Source organism: Oncorhynchus nerka, linkage group LG9a (genome assembly GCF_034236695.1).
Source record: "Oncorhynchus nerka isolate Pitt River linkage group LG9a, Oner_Uvic_2.0, whole genome shotgun sequence".
NCBI lineage: Eukaryota > Metazoa > Chordata > Actinopteri > Salmoniformes > Salmonidae > Oncorhynchus > Oncorhynchus nerka.
In genome coordinates, this window is record NC_088404.1 from 59,882,084 (window position 1) to 59,907,306 (window position 25,223).

Here is a 25,223-nt window from a genome sequence, read left to right on the forward strand (position 1 = left end):
CACTGTGTCCTTAGACAACCCATATGCATCTACAGGAATGGAAAGGGGTACCAATCTGTGGAGGCCCACCTCCAGCACAGCACTCAGAGAGCCAAACCGGAAAAATAAACCCTCCACGTCTGCCTTCCTTACTGGAAAATAAAATATTTTATGATAAACGAATAAACACAGGCACACACACACAAAGTGAAAACATGTTTTTAGATGTTTTTTTGATGTAATGAAAAGGAAATACAGAAATATCTAATTTACATAAATTATGTATTCACACCCCTGAGTCAATACAAATTTGGCAGCAATTACAGCTGTGAGTCTTCCTGGGTAAGTCTCTACTAGCTTTCCACTACTGGATTGTGCAACATTTGCCCATTATTCTTTTTTAAATTCATCATGCTCTGTCAAATTGGATGTTGATCATTGCTAGACAACCATTTTCGGTCTTTCCATGGATTTTCTGGTAGATTTAAGTAAAAACAGTAACTCAGCCACTCAGGAACATTCATTGTCTTCTTGGTGAGCAACTCCAGTGTAGATTTGGCCTTCTTTTTATGTTATTTTCCTGCTGAAAGGTGAATTCATCTCCCAGTGTCTGGTGGAAAGAAAACGAAACCAGGTTTTCCTCTAGGATGTTGTCTCCCCAGTCCTTAACAATAACAAGCATACCCATATCATCATGCAGCCACCACTTTGCTTGAAAATATGGAGAGTGGTACTCAGAAATGTGTTGAATAGCACTTTGTATTCTGACAAAAAGGTAATTGCTTTGCCACTTTTTCTGCAGTATTACTTTAGTGCCTTGTTGCAAACAGGATGCATGTTTTGTATTATTTCTATTCTGTACTTTTTTCACTCTGTCAATTAGGTTAGTATTGTGGAGTAACTACAATCTTGTTGATTCAACTTCAGTGTTCTCCAATTACAGCCATTACACTCTGTAACTGTTTTAAATTCACCATTGGCCTCATGGTGAAATCCCTGAGCGGTTTCCTTCCTCTCCGGCAACTGAGTTAGGAAGGACGCCTGTATCTTTGTAGTGACTGGGTGTACTGATACGGCATTCAAAGTGTAATTAATAACTTCACCCTGCTCTAAGGGATATTCAATGTCAGTTTTTTTTACCCATCTACCAATGGATGCCCTTCTTTGAGAGGCATTGGAAAACCTCGCTGGTCTTTGTGGTTGAATCTGTGTTTGAAATTCACTGCTCGACTGAGGGACCTTACAGATTGTATGTGTGGGGTACAGAAATTAGGTAGTCGTTTAAAAGTCATGTGAAACACTATTATTGCAGACAGAGTGAGTCCACACAACTTATTATGTGACTTGTTAAGCACATTTTTACTCCTGAATTTATTTAGGCTTGCCATAACAAACTGGTTGAATAGTTATTGACTCAGACATTTCAGCTTTTCGCTTGTAATTCATTAGTAAAAATTTCAAAAACATAATTCCACTTTGACATGATGGTGTATTGAGCGTAGGACAGTGACAGGTGACTATATTGGTCCGCTAACACAGGACAACATTTTTTTCTCCCATGTCCATGCAGGACTAGACCAGCCTGCAGGCCTACTTTTTAATAGATAACATGGATTCATGGTAGGCCTATCAAAACATTGCATTTTAAAGAGAAAGCAAGTGCCATGATCCCGTGGAAAATTAGGCATACGGAAGTTCTTTTAAATGCTCTGGAGTTGAGAATTTTAGGCTAAAGAAATTCTCACAGCAAAATTAGACATTTGTCCATGTTTCTCCAAATGTCAAATTTCAAAGTGCTTATCACTGGAATCGAACATGTAAACCCTCGTATCCGGAGTCCACGGATTATGTTTCTGCGCCTTCCCCATCTCCCAAGCAAAACCCAGGCCTACTTGATGGTACTAGTGCTAATTGTTGCCCCTAGTGGCCGGGTTTGACTTGGTTGAGTAAAACAGAAATGCATTAATTCCAATTGGTTAAAAGTCAGGCATTAATTCCGATTGGTTAGGGTTAAGGTTTGGGTTAAGGTTAGATAAATTCAGGAATTAATTTTGATTGGTTAGAGTCAGGGTTAAGGTTTGGGATAGAGTTAGTTAAAGATGCACTATGCAGAAATCACTCCTACATTTACTTTAACATTACTTAAAAAATGTAATCATTAAAAAAATCAAGCTATTAAAAACAGTACAGTAGCAATAATATTTCTGCAGTAGGCTATTAGGCCCAATACATTATCACTGCATGTTGGCTTTGCTTGAATTTCCTTGCCAATATATTGTTGTTCGGACAATTTTTTAAAATTACATAAAACATTTTCAGGTAGGCTATATGATCACACCGGTATTATTTGTGAGGCACAGCTGAGTGAGCATAGATTTAAATAATTCGCTTTTTTTTATTTTATTGGGCTGATGGTGCCTATATCTAATGGTCAGTCTCAGCGGAGGGAGAGAGAAGCAGACTGATGAGGGTCCACCTCTAAATTCAGGTTTTTAAATTCAGACATTCCTTCCGATTGGTTAGGGTTAGGTTTAAGATTTGGAACAGGGTTCATTCAATTTAGGCATTAATTAAGTACAGAAAACAACTACACGGTTTAGTTTAGCCATTAAGTAAGACTTGCCTTGCAAATCTATTGTGGATGGATGCCACAGTGCTCTAAGAAGCAGATTTCTATTTTATAGAACCAGGTTCAATCCCAGCTGCGGCCAATAGTTTTTTGAGGGCCCCTAGTGGAAGGTTTTGAGAGTGTCTTCTGACATCAAAAACATAACATTTCACCTTGAATCTGGAGTGATCTCCATGATAGTCTACCGGTATATACAGAGGGAAAAAAGATGAACAGATCAACACGTTTTTGTAATTATATCTATAATGTAGGCTACTGTTTTTTAATAGATATGGATTCATGATATGTCTATCAAACATGCCCCACAGACACACGCAGCAGAGAGAGGGTATCTCGCTGACTTTAGTAACGACCCAGAAAGCAAGTGACATGAGCCCATGAAAATGCTTTTAAATGCTCCAGTTGAAAATGTTCCAGAAACCAAAAAGCTGAACAGATATTTGATTTGCAGGAGGGGGAAATTGCATTGAATCAAACCTAATTCTATAACATGGCTGACTTCAGTTCTATATCTGTACTAATTCTATACTAACTATGTGTCTGCCCTCACTGCTATAGCTGAGATTATTCTGTAATGTGTCGGTCTTCTGCAGTACAGTACCAGTGAAAAGTTTGGACACCCTTACTCATTTCAGGGTTTTTCTTTATTTTTACTAGTTTCTACATTGTAGAATAACAGTGAAAACATCAAAACTATGACATTATACATATGTAATCATGTAGTAACCAAACGTTTTTTAAACATATCAAAATATATTTTATATTTGAGATTCTTTTTCTCTCAACCAGCTTCATGAGGTAGTCACCTGGAATGCATTTCAATTAGCAGGTGTGCCTTGTTAAAAGTTAATTTGTGGTATTTCGTTTCGCGCTTGAGCCACTGCGTTTGAGCCAATCAGTTGTGTTGTGACAAGGTAAGGGTTGTATACAGAAGATATTTGGCAAAAGACAAAGTCCATATTGTGGCAAGAACAGCTCAATTAAGCAAAGAGAAACGACAGTCCATCATTACTTTAAGTAATTTAGCAGACGCTCTTATCCAGAGAAACTTCTAGAATAAATTGTCATCCTTTTTCAGACTAGTCTCCCGTGGGAATCAAACCCACAACCCTGGCATTGCAAACGCCATGCTTTACCAATTGAGCCTCATGGGACCCCCTTCTTCATGTTGGTGTGTGTGGACCATGTTAATTCCTTAGTGATGTGGACACAGAGAGATTCAAGTTCCTCTATCTGCTCCACTACAGCCCCATCAATGTGGATGGGGGCATGCTCGGCCCTCCATTTCCTGTAGTCCACGATCAGCCCTTTTGTTTTGCTGACGTTGAGGGAGTAGTTGTTTTCCTGGCACCACACTGCCAGGTCACTGACCTCCTTCCTATAGGCTGTCTAATAGTCGTCGTGATCAGGCCTACCACCCCCACATTGTCAGCAAACTGAATGATAGCGTTGGAGTCATGTGCAGCCATGCAGTCATGGGTGAACAGGGAGTACAGGAGGGGACTAAGCACGCACCCCTGAGGGGCCCCCGTGTTGAGGGTCAGCTCGGAAGATGTGTTGTTGCCTACACTGCGGGCAGCCCATCAGGAAGTCAAGGATCCAGTTGCAGAGGGAGGTGTTCAGTCCCAGGGTCCTTAGCTTAGTGATGAGCTTGAAGGGCACTATGGTGTTGAATGCTGAGTTGTAGTCAATGAACAGCATTCTCACATAGGTGTTCCTCTTGTCCAGGTGGGAGAGGGCAGTGTGGAGTGCAATATTGTGTCACCTGTGGATCTTTTGTGGTGGTATGCGAATTGGAGTGGGTCCAGTGTGTTTGGGATGATGGAGTTGATGTGAGCCATGACCAGCCTTTCAATGCACTTTATTGCTACCGACGTGAGTGCTACGGGGTGGTAATCATTTTGGCAGGTAACCTTCACTTCCTTGGGCACAGGGACTATGGTGGTCTCCTTGAAACATGTAGGTATTACAAACTCAGTCAGGGAGAGGTAGAAAATGTCAGTGAATACACCCGCCAGTTGGTCAGCGCATGCTTTCCAGTACACGTCCTGGTAATCCATCTGGCCCTGTGGCTTTGTGAATGTTGACCTGTTTCAAGGTCTTACTCACATCGACTACCGAGAGCGTTATCACACAGTCATCCAGAACAACTGGTGCTCTCAGGCATGCTTCGGTGTTGCTTGCCCCGAAGCGAGCATAAAAGGCATTTAGCTCATCTGGTAGGCTCGCGTTACTGGGCAGCTCGCGTCTGGATTTCCCTTTGTAGTCTGTAATAGTTTTCAAGCCCTGCCACATCCATTGAGCTTCAGTGCCGGTGTAAACGGATTCAATCTTAATCCTGTAATGACGCTTTGCTTGTTTGATGGTTCGTCTGAGGGCATAACGGGATTTCTTATATGTGTTCAGATTAGCGTCCCGCTCCTTGAAAGTGGCAGCTCTTTCCTTTAGCTCGATGCGAATGCTGCCTGTAATCCATGGCTTCTGGTTGGGATATGTACATACGGTCACTGTGGGGACAACGTTGTCGATGCACTTATTGATGAAGCCGATGACTGAGGTGGTATACTTGTCAATGCCATTGGATGAATTTCTGGAACATATTCCAGTCTGTGCTAGCAAAACAGTCTTGTAGTGTAGCATCCGTGTCATCTGACCACTTCCGTGTTAAGCGAGTCACTGGTACTTCCTGCTTTAGTTTTTGCTTGTAAGCAGGAATATGGTCAGTTTTGCCAAATGGAGGGCAGGGGAGAGCTTTGTATGCATTTCTGTGTGTGGAGCAAAGGTGGTCTAGAGTTTTTTTCCTCTGGTTGCATGTGACATGCTGGTAAAAAAAATGTTAAACTGATTTAAAGTTGCCTGCATTAAAGTTTCTGGCCACTAGGAGCACCGCTTCTGGATGAGCATTTTCTCATTTGCTTATGGCCTTATAGAGTTTGTTGAGTGCGGTCTTAGTCCCAGCATCGGTCTGTGGTGGTAAATAGACGGCTACAAAAGATATAGATGAGAAATCTCTTGGTTAATAGTGTGGCCTACAGTTTACAAGATACTCTACCTCAGGCGGGCAATACATTGAGACTTCTTTAATATTAGACATCGCGCAACAGCTGTTATTGACAAAAAAACACACCCCCACCCCTCGTCTTACCAGACGTAGCTTCTTTGTTCTGACAGTGCATGGAAAATCCCACCAGGTCTATTTTATCCGTGTCGTCGTTCAGCCACGACTCAGTGAAACATAAGATATTACAGTTCTTAATGCCCCCTTGGTAGGTCATCATAGGTCATCAATTATATTTTATATTATATAATTATATCGTTGAAGAAAAAAGCTACTTCCAGTTTGTGGTAAGTGTTCAAATGTCCCGAAGTTATTTTTGGTTATAAGAGATGGTAGCAGCAACATTATGTACAAAAATAGTACAAAATTAAGTTACTAACCATGCAAAAAATAAAATAAAATAGCCCAGTTGGTTAAGAGCATGTAAAACATCAGCCATCCTAGTTCGGCACCAGTCGAGTTAGTATGTGAAGTTTCTCTGACATAGCTCAATATACACACACGCACGCACGCACGCAGGCACGCAGGCACGCACGCACGCACGCACGCACGCACACACACACACACACACACACACCAGGTTACCTTAACTCCTATGAGGATATATGCTTGATGTCACACCTATGCACTGCCGTGTGTGTGTTTTTTTGGTTTGTTTTTCAGGTCCCCACAAGGATAGTAAAACAAGAAAATTTCAGACAAGTGGGGACATTTCACCAGTCCCCACAAGGAAAAGGGCTATTTTAGGCTAAGGGGTTAGGAATTTGAGGTTAGGGTTAGGGTTGGGGTTAAGGTTAGGTTAAGGGTTAGGTGTAGGGTTAGGGAAAATAGGATTTTGAATGGCAATCAATTGTTTGGTCCCCACAAGGATACTACAACAAACATGTGTGTCAAATCAAATCAAATTGTATTTGTCACATGCTTCACAAACAACAAGTGTAGACTATCAATGAAATGCGAACTTACGGGCCCTGCCTAACAATGCAGAGACAAAGAAAGAGAAATCATAGAAAAATAAATAATAACACTAGGTGTGTGTGTGTGTTTGTGTGTGTGTGTGTGTGTGTTCGTTAGCCATGCACAGTGAGACTGATCATAATACCACATCACCAATGAGAGTGCACTTCTTATGCCTATACAGTGCCTTCGGAAAGTATTTAGTCCATCAGACCAGAGAATATTGATTCTCATGGTCTGAGAGTTTTTAGATGCCCTTTGGCAAATTCTGTCATGTGCCTTTTACCGAGGAGTGGCTTCCAACTGGTCCCTCTATCATAAAGGCCTGATTGGTGGTGCTGCAGAGATGGTTGTCCTTCTGGAAAGTTCTCCCATCTCCACAGAGGAACTCTGGAGCTCTTTCAGAGTGACAATTGGGTTCTTGGTCACCTACCTGACCAAGGCCCTTCTCCTCCGATTGCTCCGTTTGGCCAGGCGGCCAGTTCTAGGAAGATTCTTGGTGGTTCCAAGCTTCTTCCATTTAAGACTAATGGAGGCCACTGTGTTCTTTGGAACCTTCAATGCTGCATAAATGTTTTGATACTCTTCCCCAGATCTGTGCCTCAACACAAACCTGTGTCGGAGCTCTATTGACAATTCCTTCCACCTCGTGGCTTGGTTTTTGATCTGATATGCACTTGTAACTGTGGGACCTTACATATACAGGTGTGGGCCTTTACAAATCATGGTCCAATCAATTGTATTTACCACAGGTGGACTCCAATCAAGTTATATCTCAAGGATGCTCAACGGAAACAGGAAAGGTCTGAATATTTATGTAAGATATTTTTAGGACGTTCTTGTGATCTTGTGTCATGATCTCTTGAAGGTCCCCTGAATGTTCTAGGGACATTGTGTCATGGTCCCATGGAGGATTTTGTGTAGTTCCAGATTTGTCCCGGTGACGTCACCTAATGGTCACCTGATGATGGAAAAAATATGTTTTACGCAGGGCACGCACACCCTAGTTTCATTACACATCACCCCTTGTTACTGTTGCCAAGCTCATCAAGACCCTGATTGGTGAAGGACAGTGTGACTGAAATGTTTTATTTATTTTTATGACAGTTATTCAGGAGTAACATAAAACAGAAAAATATGCCCACCAACATTAGACTGCTAAATTGAAAACCCAAACTCAAATTTCTGAAAGTAAATAAAATAAAATAAATGAGAGAATAATCAAATTAACTGATAATTAATATAGCAGTGCATATGTATTAAAGTTAATGAATGTTTAGGGGACTTCCAAGTCTACAGATTTTGTGGAGTAGCAGAAAGATCAGCACACACCACATCCAGAGGTTCTGAGTTCAAATCCCTGGTGGGATCATATTGAAAAGCCAGTACTAAGTGAATGTGTCAAATGTAATCCTATTGTGATTGATTAAAGATGTGTACACTATTTTATCGGAACAGCGTACCACTTACCTTAAAACCCCTGTACCATTTCATGATTTCACTTATAATGGTTTGCGACACCTGGCTGGGACCATCACGTGACAAAAAACTCCAGGGGACTATGACACAATGTCCAAAAAACGTTCAGGGGACCATAATACAACGTCCCACGAACCTGCTAAAAATGTCCTTTGGGACTTCCCCAAGACAAACCAGAAACTATACAAAGATCCCCCAGAGAACGTTCCATTGGGAGCATCACGTGACATCCTAAGGACTAGTAAAATGAAAGTCCTGAGAACGACCTAAAAAGGTCCTGACATGGTCCTCAGTGATGTCTTGGGAACTTACAGGGATCACAAATGAACCCCAGAGAACGTTCCCATGGGACCATCACGCAACATTCTTAGAATGTTCTCAGAATGTCAGTGGGATAACCATCGCTCCAAATGTTCTCAGGATGTTCTGTGTCTGCTGGGACTCACAGATATTTTCCACAATCACAACACACTCACACAAACAGGGGTGTCTTGCACACAAACAAATACAATAATTAAGACCCCAAAACCATATGTTGAGAACCCCTATGTTATAAACACATGATGTCTATCCCCCCCACGCCCCCTCATCAATCACGACTTTGGCACGCAAGGTATTGGATACTTTTGTGTATTTGAATTGCATTTGCTAGACATTTTTCTGCACTGTGGGAGCTAGAATCATAAGCATTTCACTGCACCTGCTATAACACCTGCATATCTGTGTACGCGACCAATAAACTTTGATTTGATTTGAGAACCAGGGAGAAGGACAGTCATTTAAGAAAATCACCGAACACAGATAATTAGAGAGAGAATGATATAACCACAAGTTCCAAGTGTTTCTACTTAAAAATCAGTCCTAGAAATCATGCTTGATTCTCTCTCTAACTCTTCTTCTCTTTCTTTCCTTTTCCCCCTCCCTCAATCATTCACTTGCTTCTTCCGTTACTTGCCATACTCTTCAAATCTCTAGCGCTTCTAACAGAAAAGTGAATGAGAGAAGACAGACAGGGGAGGAGAGGGCAGTAGAAATTCAATGAAGGGATAACACAGCTGCTCTCTGCATGGTGATCTCGTTCATCTGCTGCCTCTCCAAGAGAGAGAAAGTATTTGAGCACTGCTGCCTGTAGCTGAGAGACACTCTTGGAGCATTGTACACCCTGTAGCGAAGACTGGATCGACACAGTCTCGGAGCATTGTACACCCTGTAGCGAAGACTGGGTCGACACAGTCTCGGAGCATTGTACACCCTGTAGCGAAGACTGGGTCGACACAGTCTCGGAGCATTGTACACACTGTAGCGAAGACTGGGTCGACACAGTCTCGGAGCATTGTACACCCTGTAGCGAAGACTGGGTCGACACAGTCTCGGAGCATTGTACACCCTGTAGCGAAGACTGGGTCGACACAGTCTCGGAGCATTGTACACCCTGTAGCGAAGACTGGGTCGACACAGTCTCGGAGCATTGTACACCCTGTAGCGAAGACTGGGTCGACACAGTCTTGGAGCATTGTACACCCTGTAGCGAAGACTGGGTCGACACAGTCTTAGATTACTACAAAGTTAAGGTTCTGCAGTTGCCACTAGTTTTAGTGTTACAAAACACTTCATTTGAACAGTTTACTGCCTGTAGCTGGAGACTGGGTTCGAGAAGTCAACTTGCTAAAGGACCTGACTGAGGCCAGGTGTTCCAGTTTAGGCCAAGTTAAAGATGTAAAGGCCTGACGGACATCAATAACATACTGAATGTGGACCCATTAGGACAGAGTAGACATTGTAGTCTTTCTCTATGGGGAGTTAATGCATTGCCTTTATCTCAGTAATTACTCATCAATATGCAAAACATGCACATCAAAGTCAAATAGTTTGCACTTCTCAATAAGTAAAGTTGAGAAAATATGTGTATGTAAATGTGTTGGAGTGCATGTGTGGCCGCATGCAGGGACATACTCTTTGTCATCTATGTTTATTCTTTCTCTTATTTTCTCTCTCCTTTCTATCTCTTTCACCCTTTCTCCACTCCCCTCCCTCTCTCGCATTCAGTTATTCTGCTCACGCACTCCTGCGGCACCCTTTCTTCACTCCTCAGACAGCCTGGGATGCCACTGTCTCGACAGACTCTCCCACAATGCAATGCTTCTACTCCAGCTCCCTCAGTCTGGGCCAGGGCCTGGGTCTAGACCCATGCACACACATGCACACACACATGAACGCATACAAACACCCCCACACGCGCACACACACACACTAACACACTAACACACTGGACCAGGGGTCTCCTACCTTTTCTAGCATGTGAGTTACTTTTAAATTATGAAACATGTCACGAGCTAATCATGAATTTGTGTCCTAGCTTTCAAATAGGCACTCTCTTTGTATATTCCAAAATTCAGTTCTCTGTTTTATAATTCCTGGTTTGGGATGTTTTTTCACGTTTTCACTCTCAAAATTCCAATTATTCATAGAGAAACAATGAAATAGGATGTTCTGAGTCCAGTGACACCAACCTACCAGACGAGCTAAATTACTTCTATGCTCACTTCGAGGCAAATAACACTGAAACATGCATGAGAGCAGCAGCTGTTCCGGACGACTGTATGATCATGCTCTCCGCAGCCGATGTGAGTAAGACCCTTAACCTTTCTAGCGCAGGGGTTCCACTAGCGGAACCCCTCGACAACATTCCGCTGAAAAGGCACACATTAACAAGTCCAATACAGCAAATGAAAGATAAACTACCCATCGTGTCCAATTTCAAAAATTCTTTACAGCGAAAACACCACATATGATTATGTTAGGTCATAGCCAAGTCGAAAAAACACAGCCATTTTTCCAGCCAAAGACAGGAGTCACAAAAAGCAGAAATATAGATAAAATTAATCACTAACCTTTGATGATATCCATCAGATGATACTCATAGGACATCATGTTACACAATACATGTATGTTTTCTCCGATAATGTGCATATTTATATCCAGAAATCTCAGTTTACATTGGCACGTTATGTGCAGTAATGTTTTGATTCCAAAACATCCGGTGATTTTGCAGAAATACTAGAAATAATAAACATTGATAAAAGATACAACTGTTATTCATAGAATTAAATATAGACTTCTCCTTAATGCAACCGCTGGGTCAGATTTTTAAAACCTTACGGAAAAAGCATAATCTGAGAACAGCGCTCAGAACCCAAAACAGCCAGAGGAATATCCGCCATTTTGGAATCAACAAAGTCAGAAATTACACAATAACTATTCACTTACCTTTGATGATCTTCATCAGAAGGCACTCCCAGGAATCCCAGTTCGACAATAAATGACTGATTTGTTCCATAAAGTTCCATAAAGTCTGTCATTTATCCAAATAGCCACTTGTTGTTAGCGTGTTCAGCCCAGTAATCCATCTTCATGAGGCGCAGGCACTTCATCCAGATAAAAATTCGAAAAGTTCTGTTACAGTCCTTTAGAAACATGTCAAACAATGTATAGAATCAATCGTTAAGATGTTTTTTAACATAAAACATCAATAATGTTCCAACCGGAAAAGTCCTTTGTCTTCAGAAAAGCACTGGAACGAGAGGTAACTCTGTCGGGAGTGTGCGTCATGAGACCGAGGCTCTCTGCCAGACCACTGACTCAAAGAGGTCTCATGAGCACCTCCTTTATAGTAGAATCCTCAAACCAGTTTCTAAAGACGGTTGACATCTAGTGGAAGCCGTAGGAAGTGCAACCTCATCTTTATCTCAATATGTATTCGGTAGGCCAAGCTTTGAAAAACTACAAACCTCAGATATCCCACTTCCTGGTTGGATTTTTCTCAGATTTCACCTGCCATTTGAGTTCTGTTATACTCACAGACATCATTCAAACAGTTTAGAAACTTCAGTGTTTTCTATCCAATGCTAATAATAATATGCATATATTAGCATACGGGACAGAGTAGGAGGCAGTTCACTCTGGGCACGCTATTCATCCAAAAGTGAAAATGCTGCCCCCTATTCCAAAAAGGTTAATTATTTGTTACTTTTATTTTTTGCTTATCTATTATTTACTTAGCACTTATTTTTATTTTTAAAGCATTGTTTGCTAAGGGCTTGTAAGTTTCACTGCATTTCACTGTAAGGTTGGACCTGCTGTATTCGGCGAGTGTGACAAATAACATTTGATTTGATTTGTGTGTCCAGTTAGTGCAATTTATTTCAACTTGCCTTGCTAATTTCAGTATCAAAGTGGCAGTAGCTAGCTACCAGCGTGAGCGTGCAGTTTTCGCTGGCAGAATGACCAAAACTACTGAATATGTTGTGGACTTCTTGTTGGGGTACACAGAACAGGTGTGAATTAAAAGCGAGCGTCGACCTCTGCCTGAGATCAGTTCCATGAAGAAGGATGAAAAGGTGAGAGCGTTCACTACCAACTGGTATCAAATGTTTAGCTGGTTAACAGGGAGCATATCATCAAGCCACCTGTAATTACATGCTACAATGCCTTACATGCTGAACATCTTTCCTGGGATGTCGAAAACAATTCTGAAGGATTTGATAGCTTCCATCGCATCATTAGATTAGATTAAAGAGAATAGGCTTTCCACTTTCCTCCGGTATTTATTTAGCAAAGATGGTAACACATAATCACTCCGGACAGACACAAGTAAAAACTCTTGTTAGAAATGTTGCACCAGCCTAGGCTACACTTAAACATTAGATATCTGACGTGCTGTATGGGATGAAAATTCGACCATTTTTCCATCTGATCAACTGTAGGCTACTAACATGAGCAGCTGCATACAGCCTGTGCACGCTGTCCATCTGGTCAGGGTAAACTAATTGTGTATTTATAGTCCATCTGGTCAGGGTAAACTAAATGGTGGCGTTGTGTATTTATAGTCCATCTGGTCAGGGTAAACTAATTGGTAATGTTATGTATTTATAGTTCATCTGGTCATCTGGTCAGGGTAAACTAATTGGTAATGTTATGTATTTATAGTCCATCTGGACAGGGTAAAGTAATTGGTAACGTTATGTATTTATAGTTCATCTGGACAGGGTAAAGTAATTGGTAACGTTATGTATTTATAGTTCATCTGGACAGGGTAACTAATTGGTAGCGTTATGTATTTATAGTTCATCTGGACAGGGTAACTAATTGGTAGCGTTATGTATTTATAGTTCATCTGGACAGGGTAACTAATTGGTAACGTTATGTATTTATAGTCCATCTGGACAGGGTAACTAATTGGTAACGTTATGTATTTATAGTTCATCTGGACAGGGTAACTAATTGGTAGCGTTATGTATTTATAGTTCATCTGGACAGGGTAACTAATTGGTAGCGTTATGTATTTATAGTTCATCTGGACAGGGTAACTAATTGGTAGCGTTATGTATTTATAGTTCATCTGGACAGGGTAACTAATTGGTAGCGTTATGTATTTATAGTTCATCTGGACAGGGTAACTAATTGGTAACGTTATGTATTTATAGTTCATCTGGACAGGGTAACTAATTGGTAGCGTTATGTATTTATAGTTCATCTGGACAGGGTAACTAATTGGTAGCGTTATGTATTTATAGTTCATCTGGACAGGGTAACTAATTGGTAGCGTTATGTATTTATAGTTCATCTGGACAGGGTAACTAATTGGTAGCGTTATGTATTTATAGTTCATCTGGACAGGGTAACTAATTGGTAGCGTTATGTATTTATAGTCCATCTGGACAGGGTAACTAATTGGTAGCGTTATGTATTTATAGTTCATCTGGACAGGGTAACTAATTGGTAGCGTTATGTATTTATAGTTCATCTGGACAGGGTAACTAATTGGTAGCGTTATGTATTTATAGTTCATCTGGACAGGGTAACTAATTGGTAGCGTTATGTATTTATAGTTCATCTGGACAGGGTAACTAATTGGTAACGTTATGTATTTATAGTTCATCTGGACAGGGTAACTAATTGGTAGCGTTATGTATTTATAGTTCATCTGGACAGGGTAACTAATTGGTAAGCGTTATGTATTTATAGTTCATCTGGACAGGGTAACTAATTGGTAGCGTTATGTATTTATAGTTCATCTGGACAGGGTAACTAATTGGTAGCGTTATGTATTTATAGTTCATCTGGACAGGGTAACTAATTGGTAACGTTATGTATTTATAGTTCATCTGGACAGGGTAACTAATTGGTAGCGTTATGTATTTATAGTCCATCTGGACAGGGTAACTAATTGGTAACGTTATGTATTTATAGTTCATCTGGACAGGGTAACTAATTGGTAACGTTATGTATTTATAGTTCATCTGGACAGGGTAACTAATTGGTAGCGTTATGTATTTATAGTTCATCTGGACAGGGTAACTAATTGGTAGCGTTATGTATTTATAGTTCATCTGGACAGGGTAACTAATTGGTAACGTTATGTATTTATAGTTCATCTGGACAGGGTAACTAATTGGTAGCGTTATGTATTTATAGTTCATCTGGACAGGGTAACTAATTGGTAGCGTTATGTATTTATAGTTCATCTGGACAGGGTAACTAATTGGTAGCGTTATGTATTTATAGTCCATCTGGACAGGGTAACTAATTGGTAGCGTTATGTATTTATAGTCCATCTGGACAGGGTAAAGTAATTGGTAACGTTATGTATTTATAGTCCATCTGGACAGGGTAACTAATTGGTAACGTTATGTATTTATAGTTCATCTGGACAGGGTAACTAATTGGTAGCGTTATGTATTTATAGTCCATCTGGACAGGGTAAAGTAATTGGTAACGTTATGTATTTATAGTCCATCTGGACAGGGTAAAGTAATTGGTAACGTTATGTATTTATAGTCCATCTGGACAGGGTAACTAATTGGTAACGTTATGTATTTATAGTCCATCTGGACAGGGTAACTAATTGGTAACGTTATGTATTTATAGTCCATCTGGACAGGGTAACTAATTGGTAACGTTATGTATTTATAGTTCATCTGGACAGGGTAACTAATTGGTAGCGTTATGTATTTATCGTCTATTGTGTGTCAAGATTTTTTTTTGAATGTGGTCAAATTTGGATTATATTCCAAATTGGGCTGGCCAGGCTGCCTATACGTTTTTAATCCAAAAGTATTACCTGGAATTCATCAATCAACATAATAGTGATGGCAGGTATGAGTAATTTTTTACAAGGCCTACAGTTGCATAGGTCTGCATGATGCAATAAATGCATAAAGCAAGCTCAGCCCTGTGAGTTATAGTGTCAGTTGTTGTCTATGTGTCTGGGTAGAGGAAAAACCCCTCATAATCTTGTCTAAATATGTTTTTATTAACACATATAAGTTAGCTGCAGTTTGACAGGGTTTTCATCTTCCCCAGGGCCAGGATTTTTTGTTTTGTTTTAGTTTTTAAAAACTTGATTAGGAAAATCTGGTCTCATCATAGCCCATATAAAACCTCTTCACAACTGATTAATCACTGTCATACCTTATTAGTGTCCAGAGTTTTCCTATTTAAGCTAACATATAAGGAAAAACTTGTCAGGTATCATCAGGTATGTGGATGAACAGGGCTTTATTTTAATTTTATTTAACCTTTATTTAACTAGGCAAGTCAGTTAAAAACAAATTCTTATTGACAATGACAGCCTACCTGGGGAATTTTACCTTGTCAGCTCGGGAATTTGATCAAGCAACCTTCCAGTTACTGGCACAACGCTTTAAGCATTAGGCTACCTGCCACCCCAGGTTTATTCAGGAACATTTATTGCGCTACTTTGATGTGTCAAGTGGGTGAGATGTACAATCTGTGTTTGACTTTATGAATTTTGAGATGTCTGAGTTTAACTTCATATAGAAACTCATTGTCCAAACCTACGATGGCACATCTGTAATGGAATGTATCTGCTATTTGTATGTACAGCTAAGTCCCCTAATGTTCCCTGATTAAGAGGTGATGACTACTCCATTCCACTACCATTGTCAACTTTCTCCTGACATGAACTGAAGCCACAATGTCTCATGTTTCTGCTCATCTACTGGCACATTGGATGTTTCCCTTCCAAGCACTGTGAGTACCCTTATCAATTTTTCTCTCATTACTGTGTGTAGAGTCAATCACATACACAATCACATTATTACACATCAATGATTTTACTCCTTGCTTGGACTAACTCATTCTTAGGTCTTTTGTCTAACTGTGTAGTGTGTTGTGTTATTGTTTTTTGTCTTACCAGTCAAATCCTGTCCTGCCCTGAAGTCAATCCTCTGAACACCTCAACTCATGCCTCATACCCTCATTCAATCACTGCTGTGATCCCTTTCCGACACGGTAAGTAGCCTTCTCATCCCCTTCCTTCCCCATAATATAGTACTATAAATGTCTTTATTGTGGTTTGGTGTGTTCCGCACCTATACCGTGGGTCTCCCATCCTCCTAAATTTACCAAGTCACCAGCCTCCACTGATATCAACTCATAGTCCAATATTGAAGTTGGAGTTGATAATAGATAGAGGAGGAATTGTACATCCAGCCCATTTCAAGTTGCCCTTGCCTAGGATCAAAACATACATTTAAGCTATTAAAACTTTAAAACGATATTATGTTCACATGGCTTTGTCTCTGAAACTATGTGAAGGGCAGAAAGAGAACAAGTGGAGAAATGATGTAACATTCTTCTCCACTTGACACCTACCTATTAAAGGCTGTAGGAAGGGATACCTAATTGCTGTACTCAATATCTATTCATCTACAGGTGGCAGTATCTTGGTACTAATCACCCTGAAAACACTACTGCTGCTGCCAAGAGTACAGCTATATTAACACATCTCATCTCACATGACAGGACGACAGGGAGAGGAGAGAGAGAGAGAGAGAGAGAGAGAGAGAGAGAGAGAGAAAGAAAGAGAAAGAGAGGGAGAGAGACAAGCTGCATGTGAGGCTGTGAGGGGGCGCCCTGCCCTGGTGAATAAACACATGGATTTGCAATTAATTTAAACTCACTAATGCCATTAATATAGTCAAGGGAGCTGAACGTTGGAAAAGAGTGAGAGGTGGAAAGAGAGGGACAGGGGAGAAGGGAGAAGGGCATAGAGGAGAGGGGGGGGGGTTAGAAAATAGAGGGGAGATGGTGAGGAGGGGAGTAAGGGGCAGAAGGGGGATGGAGGAGGAGTTGGTGGGTCCCTGGAACTTGCAGAGGAGTACATTACTCTTTAATGGGATGCCAGTGTGTTATACGACGGTGTTCCTTTTGTCTGAAATAAAATCTCAGGTTCAATTTCAGCTCAAGGGTTGGAGACTGGCCACACATCCTCTCATTAGCTACCCTTCTCATGAAACCCTGTCTCTTACCATTTTGTCTGTCTGTCTTTCTCTCTTCCTCCAATCCTAAGATTTCAAACACTTGTCTTTCTTTCTCTCTCTCTTAATTCAATGACATTTCAATTTAAGGGCTTTATTGGCATGGGAAACATATGTTTACGTTGCCAAAGCAAGTGAAATAGGAAATAAACCAAATAAAAACATTAACAGTAAACATTACACACAGAAAAGTTATGTGCAAATAGTTCCAAGTACAAAAGGGAAAATAAATATAAGGATGTTTACAATGGTGTTTGTTCTTCATTGGTTGCCCTTTTCTTGTGGCAACAGGTCACACATCTTGCTGCTGTGATGGCACACTGTGATATTTAACCAAACAGACGGGAAGTTTATCAACATTGGCTTTGTTTTCAAATTCTTTGTGGGTCTGTGTAATCTGAAGGAAATGTGTGTCTCTAATATGGTCGTACATTTGGCAGGAGGTTAGGAAGTGCATCTCAGTTTCCACCTCATTTTGTGGGCAGTGTTCCAGAGCGGTCTACTCTTGAGAGCCAGGTCTGACTAGGCAGCCTTTCCCAATAGCAAGAGTCTGTACATATTCAAAACTTTCCTTAAGTTTGGGTCAGTCACAGTGGTCAGGTATTTATTCTGCCACTGTGTACTCTCTGTTTAGGGACAAATAGCATTCTAGTTTGCTCTGTTTTGTTAACTCCTTGACACATTGAACATAATTATCTTTTTGCTTTTTCATGATTTGGTTGGGTCTAATTGTGTTGCTGTCCCAGCTTGCTTAGTGAACTCTTCTCTAGGTTCATATCTCTGTAGGTGATGGCTTTGTTATGGAAGGTTTTTGGAATCACTTCCTTTTAGGTGATTGTAGAATTTATTGTCTCTTTTCTGGATTTTGATAATTAGCGGGTATCAGCCTAATTCTGTCTTACTGATATTTACTTTCAGGGCCCATGTCGGGCACAATCTGTTCAGAACATCTAGGTGTTGGAGGCCCTCATTGGTTGGGGACAAAAGCACCAGCTAACAGTAAAAAAAAAAGCATCAGCTAACAGTAGACATTTGACTTCAGATTCTAGTAGGATGAGGCCGGGTGCTGCAGACTGTTCTAAATGCCCTCGCCAATTTGTTGATATTGGCGAGGGCACCCGAGTGGCGTAGCGGTGTAAGACACTGGATCTCAGTGCTAGAGTAGTCTCTACAGACCCTGGTTTGATTCCAGGCTGTATCACAACCGGCTGTGATCGGGAGTCCCATAGGGCGGTGCACAATTGGCCTAGCTTCTTTAGGGTTTGACTGGGATAGGCCATCATTGTAAATAATCATTTGTTCTTAACTGACTTGCCTAGTTAAATAAAAGTTAAATAGAAAATGTATGTTGAAGAGGGTGGGGCTTAAGCTGCATCCCTGTCTCACCCCAAGGCCCTGTGGGAAGAAATGTGTGTGTTTTCCCCCAACACCATTTTCCATCAATTTGTATAGCAGACCCTACAGCCAAATTGAGACAAACGCTTTTTTGAAATCAACAAAGCATGAGAAGACTGTTCCTTCCTCTGATCAGGGTGATCAGTCCATGGTTCCAAATATTGGATGATGATGATGTTAAAGAGTTTAAGTTTAACCAATTGGATTTTGTGGTCTGTATATTTTATCATTTCATTTAGGATACCATCAACACCACAGGCCATTTTGGGTTGGAGGGTTTGTATTTTGTCCTGTAGTTTATTCATTGTAATTTCTCTCTCACAAAAAGGGCTCTCCTTTGGGGACAGCCGAAGACCCCTTTTGGAACCTTTTGGAAGAGTATAGACAATGCATAATCTCTCGTGGATAGATGTATTAACATAAATGGTATCGTAGCACTTGTTAACGCTGTCACGATTTTGCAGATGTTTGCATTGTTTCAAGAAACTAGGCGTATGTTGCGGGTCTCTACTAAATAGGAGAGCCATTCGAACGTAAACTTTTTTTTTTTATGAAGGCAGAAGTGCCTTTTGGAACATGTGAATTTTAATGTGCCTTTAATAACAAACTTGTATGCCATCTGTAAATACGAATAAAATAGTTAAATTATGAGCTTTGATGATTAAGCCACAGAAAAAGAGGGCAACCTTCCCAATAGCCATGATTGCCTGAGATAATGAGTGGGCTGGATAGTGCCGAGAGATGAGTTCGGTTTGGTCTGCCATGTAGCACGTTTCAGTCTATAATATTAGCTGGTCAGTATGTGTAGGTAATCCTTTCTAAGGTGGCTTTTTTTAAAGATATCACTTAGTTTTGGTGATCCTGTCAAACGCAGCTTTTTTTAACCCTCCTGTTGTGTTCCGGTTTTCTCTGTGAAAAATGTAGTTCATTTAATATGATTGTCATAAGGTTCCATGACTTTGTCCACACAGGGCATCTGAACACACAAAATACATTTATTTAACTTTTGTACACCTGTGCTGTTCCTGGTCAAAAATAACTGGTCATTAGAAATGAATGGGTGAGACTAAAATTAGTGTATAAAATTGAGTTCAGGCACATGCCAATTCATCAGATGGACACACTTCCTCTCCCCCCAAATGCATGTGTGTTTGAGCGCTCACACACACACACACACACACACACACACACACACACACACACACACACACACACACACACCTCACTCCACTTCTTTGCTTCCATGGCAACCCCACACGGGAATTTTTCCTCCATGGTAACCAAACCTGTTGGCATTCTCACAAACAATCGCAACATTGTTCAATAATATATAGAATTTTTCTCGCAGCTCTGGTATATAAAGCTTTTTTTAGGCCTTCAATTCTGTGGCCACTCATGGTTGGTTAGCTACCACTACCAGCAGATTCAGCAAGGCGTAATAATGTCATGAGTTGGCACTATGTTCATTGTTGTTTAACTAGCTAACGTTAGCTGGCTGCCTCGCTAGCTCATGGTATGCAGCATTTATGAACTTTATATATATTTTTTAAGGGGTGTATGATCTTACACATTGTTTACCTAGCTAGGGTCATTGTTTACCTAGCTAGCTAGCTAGCTACATGTCTTAAGCTAAATTGTAATGTTAGCTGGCTAGCTAACTTTAGCTGGCTGGCTCCCTAGCTAACGTTACATGTATGATGTTATTATTAATATCCCAGAATCATTTCAGCTATCTAACATTGAACCTGGTTGGTTAGCTCCGAACAGATTCATGCAGGGTAGTAACTATGTTCATTGTTGTTTAACTAGCTAACATTAGCTGGCTGGCTCGCTAGCTAACCTTACGTGACGTGTATGATCTTACACATTGTTTACCTAGCTATCTAGCTACATGTCTTAACAAAAGACTCCACTATGCAAGTAACCATTTTGGGTTCATTCTTATGTTCAGTCAGAGTATTCCAGAGCTCAGAATAACTGATGAATTTACAAATGCACTACACATGTTGAATATGGCCGGTGTCAGTAAACGTCTGCAAAAACAATTTGCCGGCTGAACTGGTTAGGCTGTTTTCATGTTGTGCAGAGGTAAACAAATGTTCTGCCAGAGCATCAAATGTGCACTCTGAACACTCAGAGAGCGAAACGAGATGGGTGTCATTGATCTAAATGACTAAGAATTTGTTCTTAAACTGACTTGCCTAGTTAAATAATAAAGGAGAGGACGCAGTTGTCACAAAAGATGAGAAGTATTTTTAGAAGGTAGAAAGAAAGTAATTTGAGCAACAAACAAAAAATGTGTATCGGCTAGGTCTGTCTGTCAGGAGATTTTGTCAGCCAATGATTGTCAAACAAATAAACTGCCAGTCTCACCGTAATTTACTGTTAATTAGAATCAACACATTTAGCATCTCCTGGCTTCCACACACATCCTACAAGCCATTGATTCAGACCTTTGGAACATCTAAATTTAAAAAAGCATAATAAATTAATTTAACATAGCCTACACCAACACAATAAATCCATTATTTATTTTAGACAGGGCTAAAGAAAATGTGGTCTATTTCAGAAGAACAGAATAGCATACTCCAAGTTGTCCTTATGTTAGGTCCTGATCTGTCTATGCCATATGGCTGTGGGCTACACTAGTTCATTTAGCAGACAAGATTTGCTTGGCATTCCGTGACATTTAGTAGACAAGATTTGCTTAGAATTCTGTGGCTGTCACGTTCGCTGGAATGAATATGGGACCAAGGCGTAGAATGTTGAGTTCCACATCATTTTTATGAATACAGTGAAACTTAGCAATGACAAAAACAAATAAACAATAAACTAACAACGAACTGTGACTACAGAGATGCTATGTGCACTAACTCAAAACACATACATTCAAACAATATCCCATAACCCACAGGTGGAAAAAATTCTACTTATTTAAGTATGATCCCCAATTAGAGACAATGATTACCAGCTGCCGCTAATTGGGAATCATACAAATCCCCAACATAGCAATTAAACCTAGAACCCCACATAGAAAATATAAACTACAACAAAGCCCCAGTCACGCCCTGACCTACTCTACCATAGAAAATAAAAGCTTTCTATGGTCAGGAAGTGACAGTGGAATTATTTTGTATTATTTTATAGTATGAAGAATACAATTGAACAATGGCAAATAAAATAGAAAGGATATTTTCTCCATACGATTTCAAAGGAATTGCGCACATGCGGCTAAGAAACTGGTCCAACTATATGCTTAATTTAGAGTTACATATGCAACTTTAGTTGTGATACAAACATTGGGCTATATGTTTTGATGTTTAATACATTCTAAGGCTGCATGACGGGACTCTAACAGCGATTTGAAAAAAAGTAGCAAGTTGCACACACATCATCAGTCTCTCATTCACAATTTGACAAGCACTTGATAATATTCTCATATTCTCATATTCTCATATTCTCATTCTCATTCTCAAGGGATCGAATTTCCCGGCGGCATCCCCCTTGTGTGGCCCTAATGCCCCCTAAAAAATCCATGCCTTTTGTGGCCAAAGTGTCAATTGTGCCCGTGGGCTAATTATAATAAGCAATTTATAATTCCCTTCTCCCGGATGCCTTGCTCTCACTCAAATACCTCTCTCAGATGTAGCCAATGCACGTCATGTGATGCGGTCCTCACAGGAATTTCATTCTGAAGAGTGAATGAAGAGAGACACATCGGGACACATTGAATCCCGATGCACATATTGAAGATGTGTCCACATTTAGCCTACTTTTTGTCAGCCAACAAGATGAGTAGCCCTAAAAAACATAAAAAGCACCAGCTAGTCAATCTACTATTACCCATTGTACAAAAGTTGACCTATTCGACAGTGGAGGACAAACATCTGGGCCGAGGGTATGCCGACCTCTTCCTCTTGCTCCGGGAAGAGCGGGGGCTGATAACCTAAGGAACAGTTAAAGGGCGAGAGAACCGTGGCAGAGCAAGGCAGGGTGTTGCAGGCATATTTACCCACACTAGTTGCTAGCTCCAGGCGGTGGGGTTGGTGGAGACAAGCCAGTGAAGAGTCGTCTCCAGGTCTTGGTTGGCTTGCTCCGACTGCCCATTGGGCTGGGGATGTAACCTGGAGGACAGACTGGCCGACGACCCAATGAGTGTGTAGAACGCCTTCCAGAACCAGGACGAGAACTGAGGACCCCGATCGGAGACCATGTCCACTGGGAGTGCATGGATCCGGAAGACGTACTGCACCATGACCTGGGCCATCTCTTTGGCAGAAGGTAGCTTGGGGAGAGGAATGAAGTGGGCTGCTTTGGAATACCTGTCCACTACTGTCAGGAGACCCGTGACAAAGTCCAGGGATATGTGAGACCAGGGATGGTGAGGAACAGGCAGAGGTTGAAGGAAACCAGCCGGAGCTTGCCAAGGAGTCTTGTTCTGCGCATAGATTGTTTATGCAGCGACGAACGCGGAGACGTCAGGAATCATGGTAGGCCACCTAAAGTGTTGTCGTACAAAGGTCAGGGTCTGACAGGAACCTGGGTGGCAGGCAAGCCTGGAGGAGTGGGCCCACTCCAGGACCGAGGAGCAAACAGCGTCAGGAACAAATATCTGGTTATCTGGTTAAATCCTCGTCTTCCAGTGGCAGCACCTTGCAGGGAGACAGCATTGTGGAGCTGGTCTGAGTCTGCTGGGTCAGTTTGTACTATCACGTTTCTGGAGAAGACCCAGATGCAGATAGTGTTGAAGTAACAAAAGTTTATTACTAGAACAGGGGGCAGGCAAAACGACAGGTCAAGGGAAGGCAGAGGTAAATAATTCAGATCAGAGTCTAAAAGGTACAGAACGGCAGACATTCTCAGGGTCAGAGCAGGCAGAGGTCAATAATCCAGGGTGGTGGGAGAAGGTACAGAACGGTAGGCAGGCACAGGGTCGGGGCAGGCAGAAATGGTCAAAACTGGGAAAACTAGAAGGGACAAGACAGGAGCAAGAGGTAGACTGGTAGGCTTGACAAACAAAACTAACTGGCAACAGACAAACAGAGAACACAGGTATAAATACACTGTGGATGATGGAAAAGATGGGCGACACCTGGAGGGTGTTGAGACAAGCACAAAGACAGGTGAAACAGATCAGGGTGTGACACCAACAAGGGATCCAAAACGGGAAAGTCGTATTTCTAGTCAGATTGCTGGTGTGTTACTGTGATGTTTTATTTAGTTTGTTCCTTGTATCATTTTCTAGGCCTCCTAGGTATTTGCATTTAAATTCATGTGTACTGCCACAAGGGGGGAGATGTGACGTCAAATGGGAGGGTTACTGAGATCATGAGGTCTTGCAAGTAATGTTTCTCCGCCTCACTATTCTATCCTGTTAATTCATGTGTGTGATGTGCAAGATATTGAGGTGTCATGGTTACTTGCATAGTCCATGAGTTTGGTGACATTTGAAGGCAACTGGAGGGAGTTTCAATCAAGTGAAAAACACATTGGTAGTCAATCTACTTGACTACCCCATGGTAAGAAATGGAGGTTGGCTTGGTTGCAAATGGTCTATATGTAAGACAAGAGATAAGATGGCGCTCAAAAGTTTGTACTTTTTTTCAACAACATTTTAGCACCCATTTGTTTTATTTTATGTAAACGAAGGCTTAGTTTAGTTCGGGGAATATATGTAAATATGCGATGTGACGATAAAATGTGTTAAACATATTTCTTTTTACAAATATCAACACACAGTTTGTTAGCTTTATGCTAACCAAATGTAGCTTTGCTAAGCGCTAGCTATCTCTAGGCTAGTGGGCTTAAGCTATTATTAGCTTACGTTTTAATGGTTTAGAAGGTAATGGTTGTAGCATTGTTTAGCACAGGCCTACAGTCATTTGTAGCTTTTAAAAATTCACACTGCTAGTAGAGAAAGTTATTTATATACACTGTGTATTATATATACAGTATATAAATAAATAACTTTCTCTACTAGCAGTGTGAATTTTATATATGTCTTTATATAATGTAATGTAGCCTCTTATGGTACAATTTCATGGTTTTACATGCCAAATAGATTTTGTTGCTAGATGCTATTTAAACTACTGATTGAATAGCCTTAGATTACATGCACTATTGATTTGACCATTAGTGAAAGGTAATATGTGAATGTGTTTGAATGTGTAAATGGATGGCGATAGTTTTTTACTTGAGACCTTTATTTTAAAAATTGAAATATGGAATGCAAGACTACAATGCAATTGTAATGTATAATTGATTTTGACAACAAAAATATAGAAAAAGGTTAACAAAAAAAAACAATACCTTAATAAATCTTGCAGAATGCCTACTACTGAACACCACTAACGTCTCATCCTTCTATCCTGTTAATTCCGGTTTA

At 40.7% G+C, this 25,223-nt stretch overlaps 1 long non-coding RNA gene across 1 annotated transcript in view; it reads left to right on the forward strand.

Annotated features, from left to right (window-relative positions):
- Positions 1 to 25,223, forward strand: part of LOC115134612 (uncharacterized) — a 116,861-nt gene that overhangs the window by 79,734 nt on the left and 11,904 nt on the right. Inside the window, exons 3-4 of the long non-coding RNA XR_010464757.1 lie at positions 16,008 to 16,154; positions 16,321 to 16,415. This is a non-coding gene — a long non-coding RNA (uncharacterized LOC115134612). The remainder of the gene's footprint in view (positions 1 to 16,007; positions 16,155 to 16,320; positions 16,416 to 25,223) is intronic.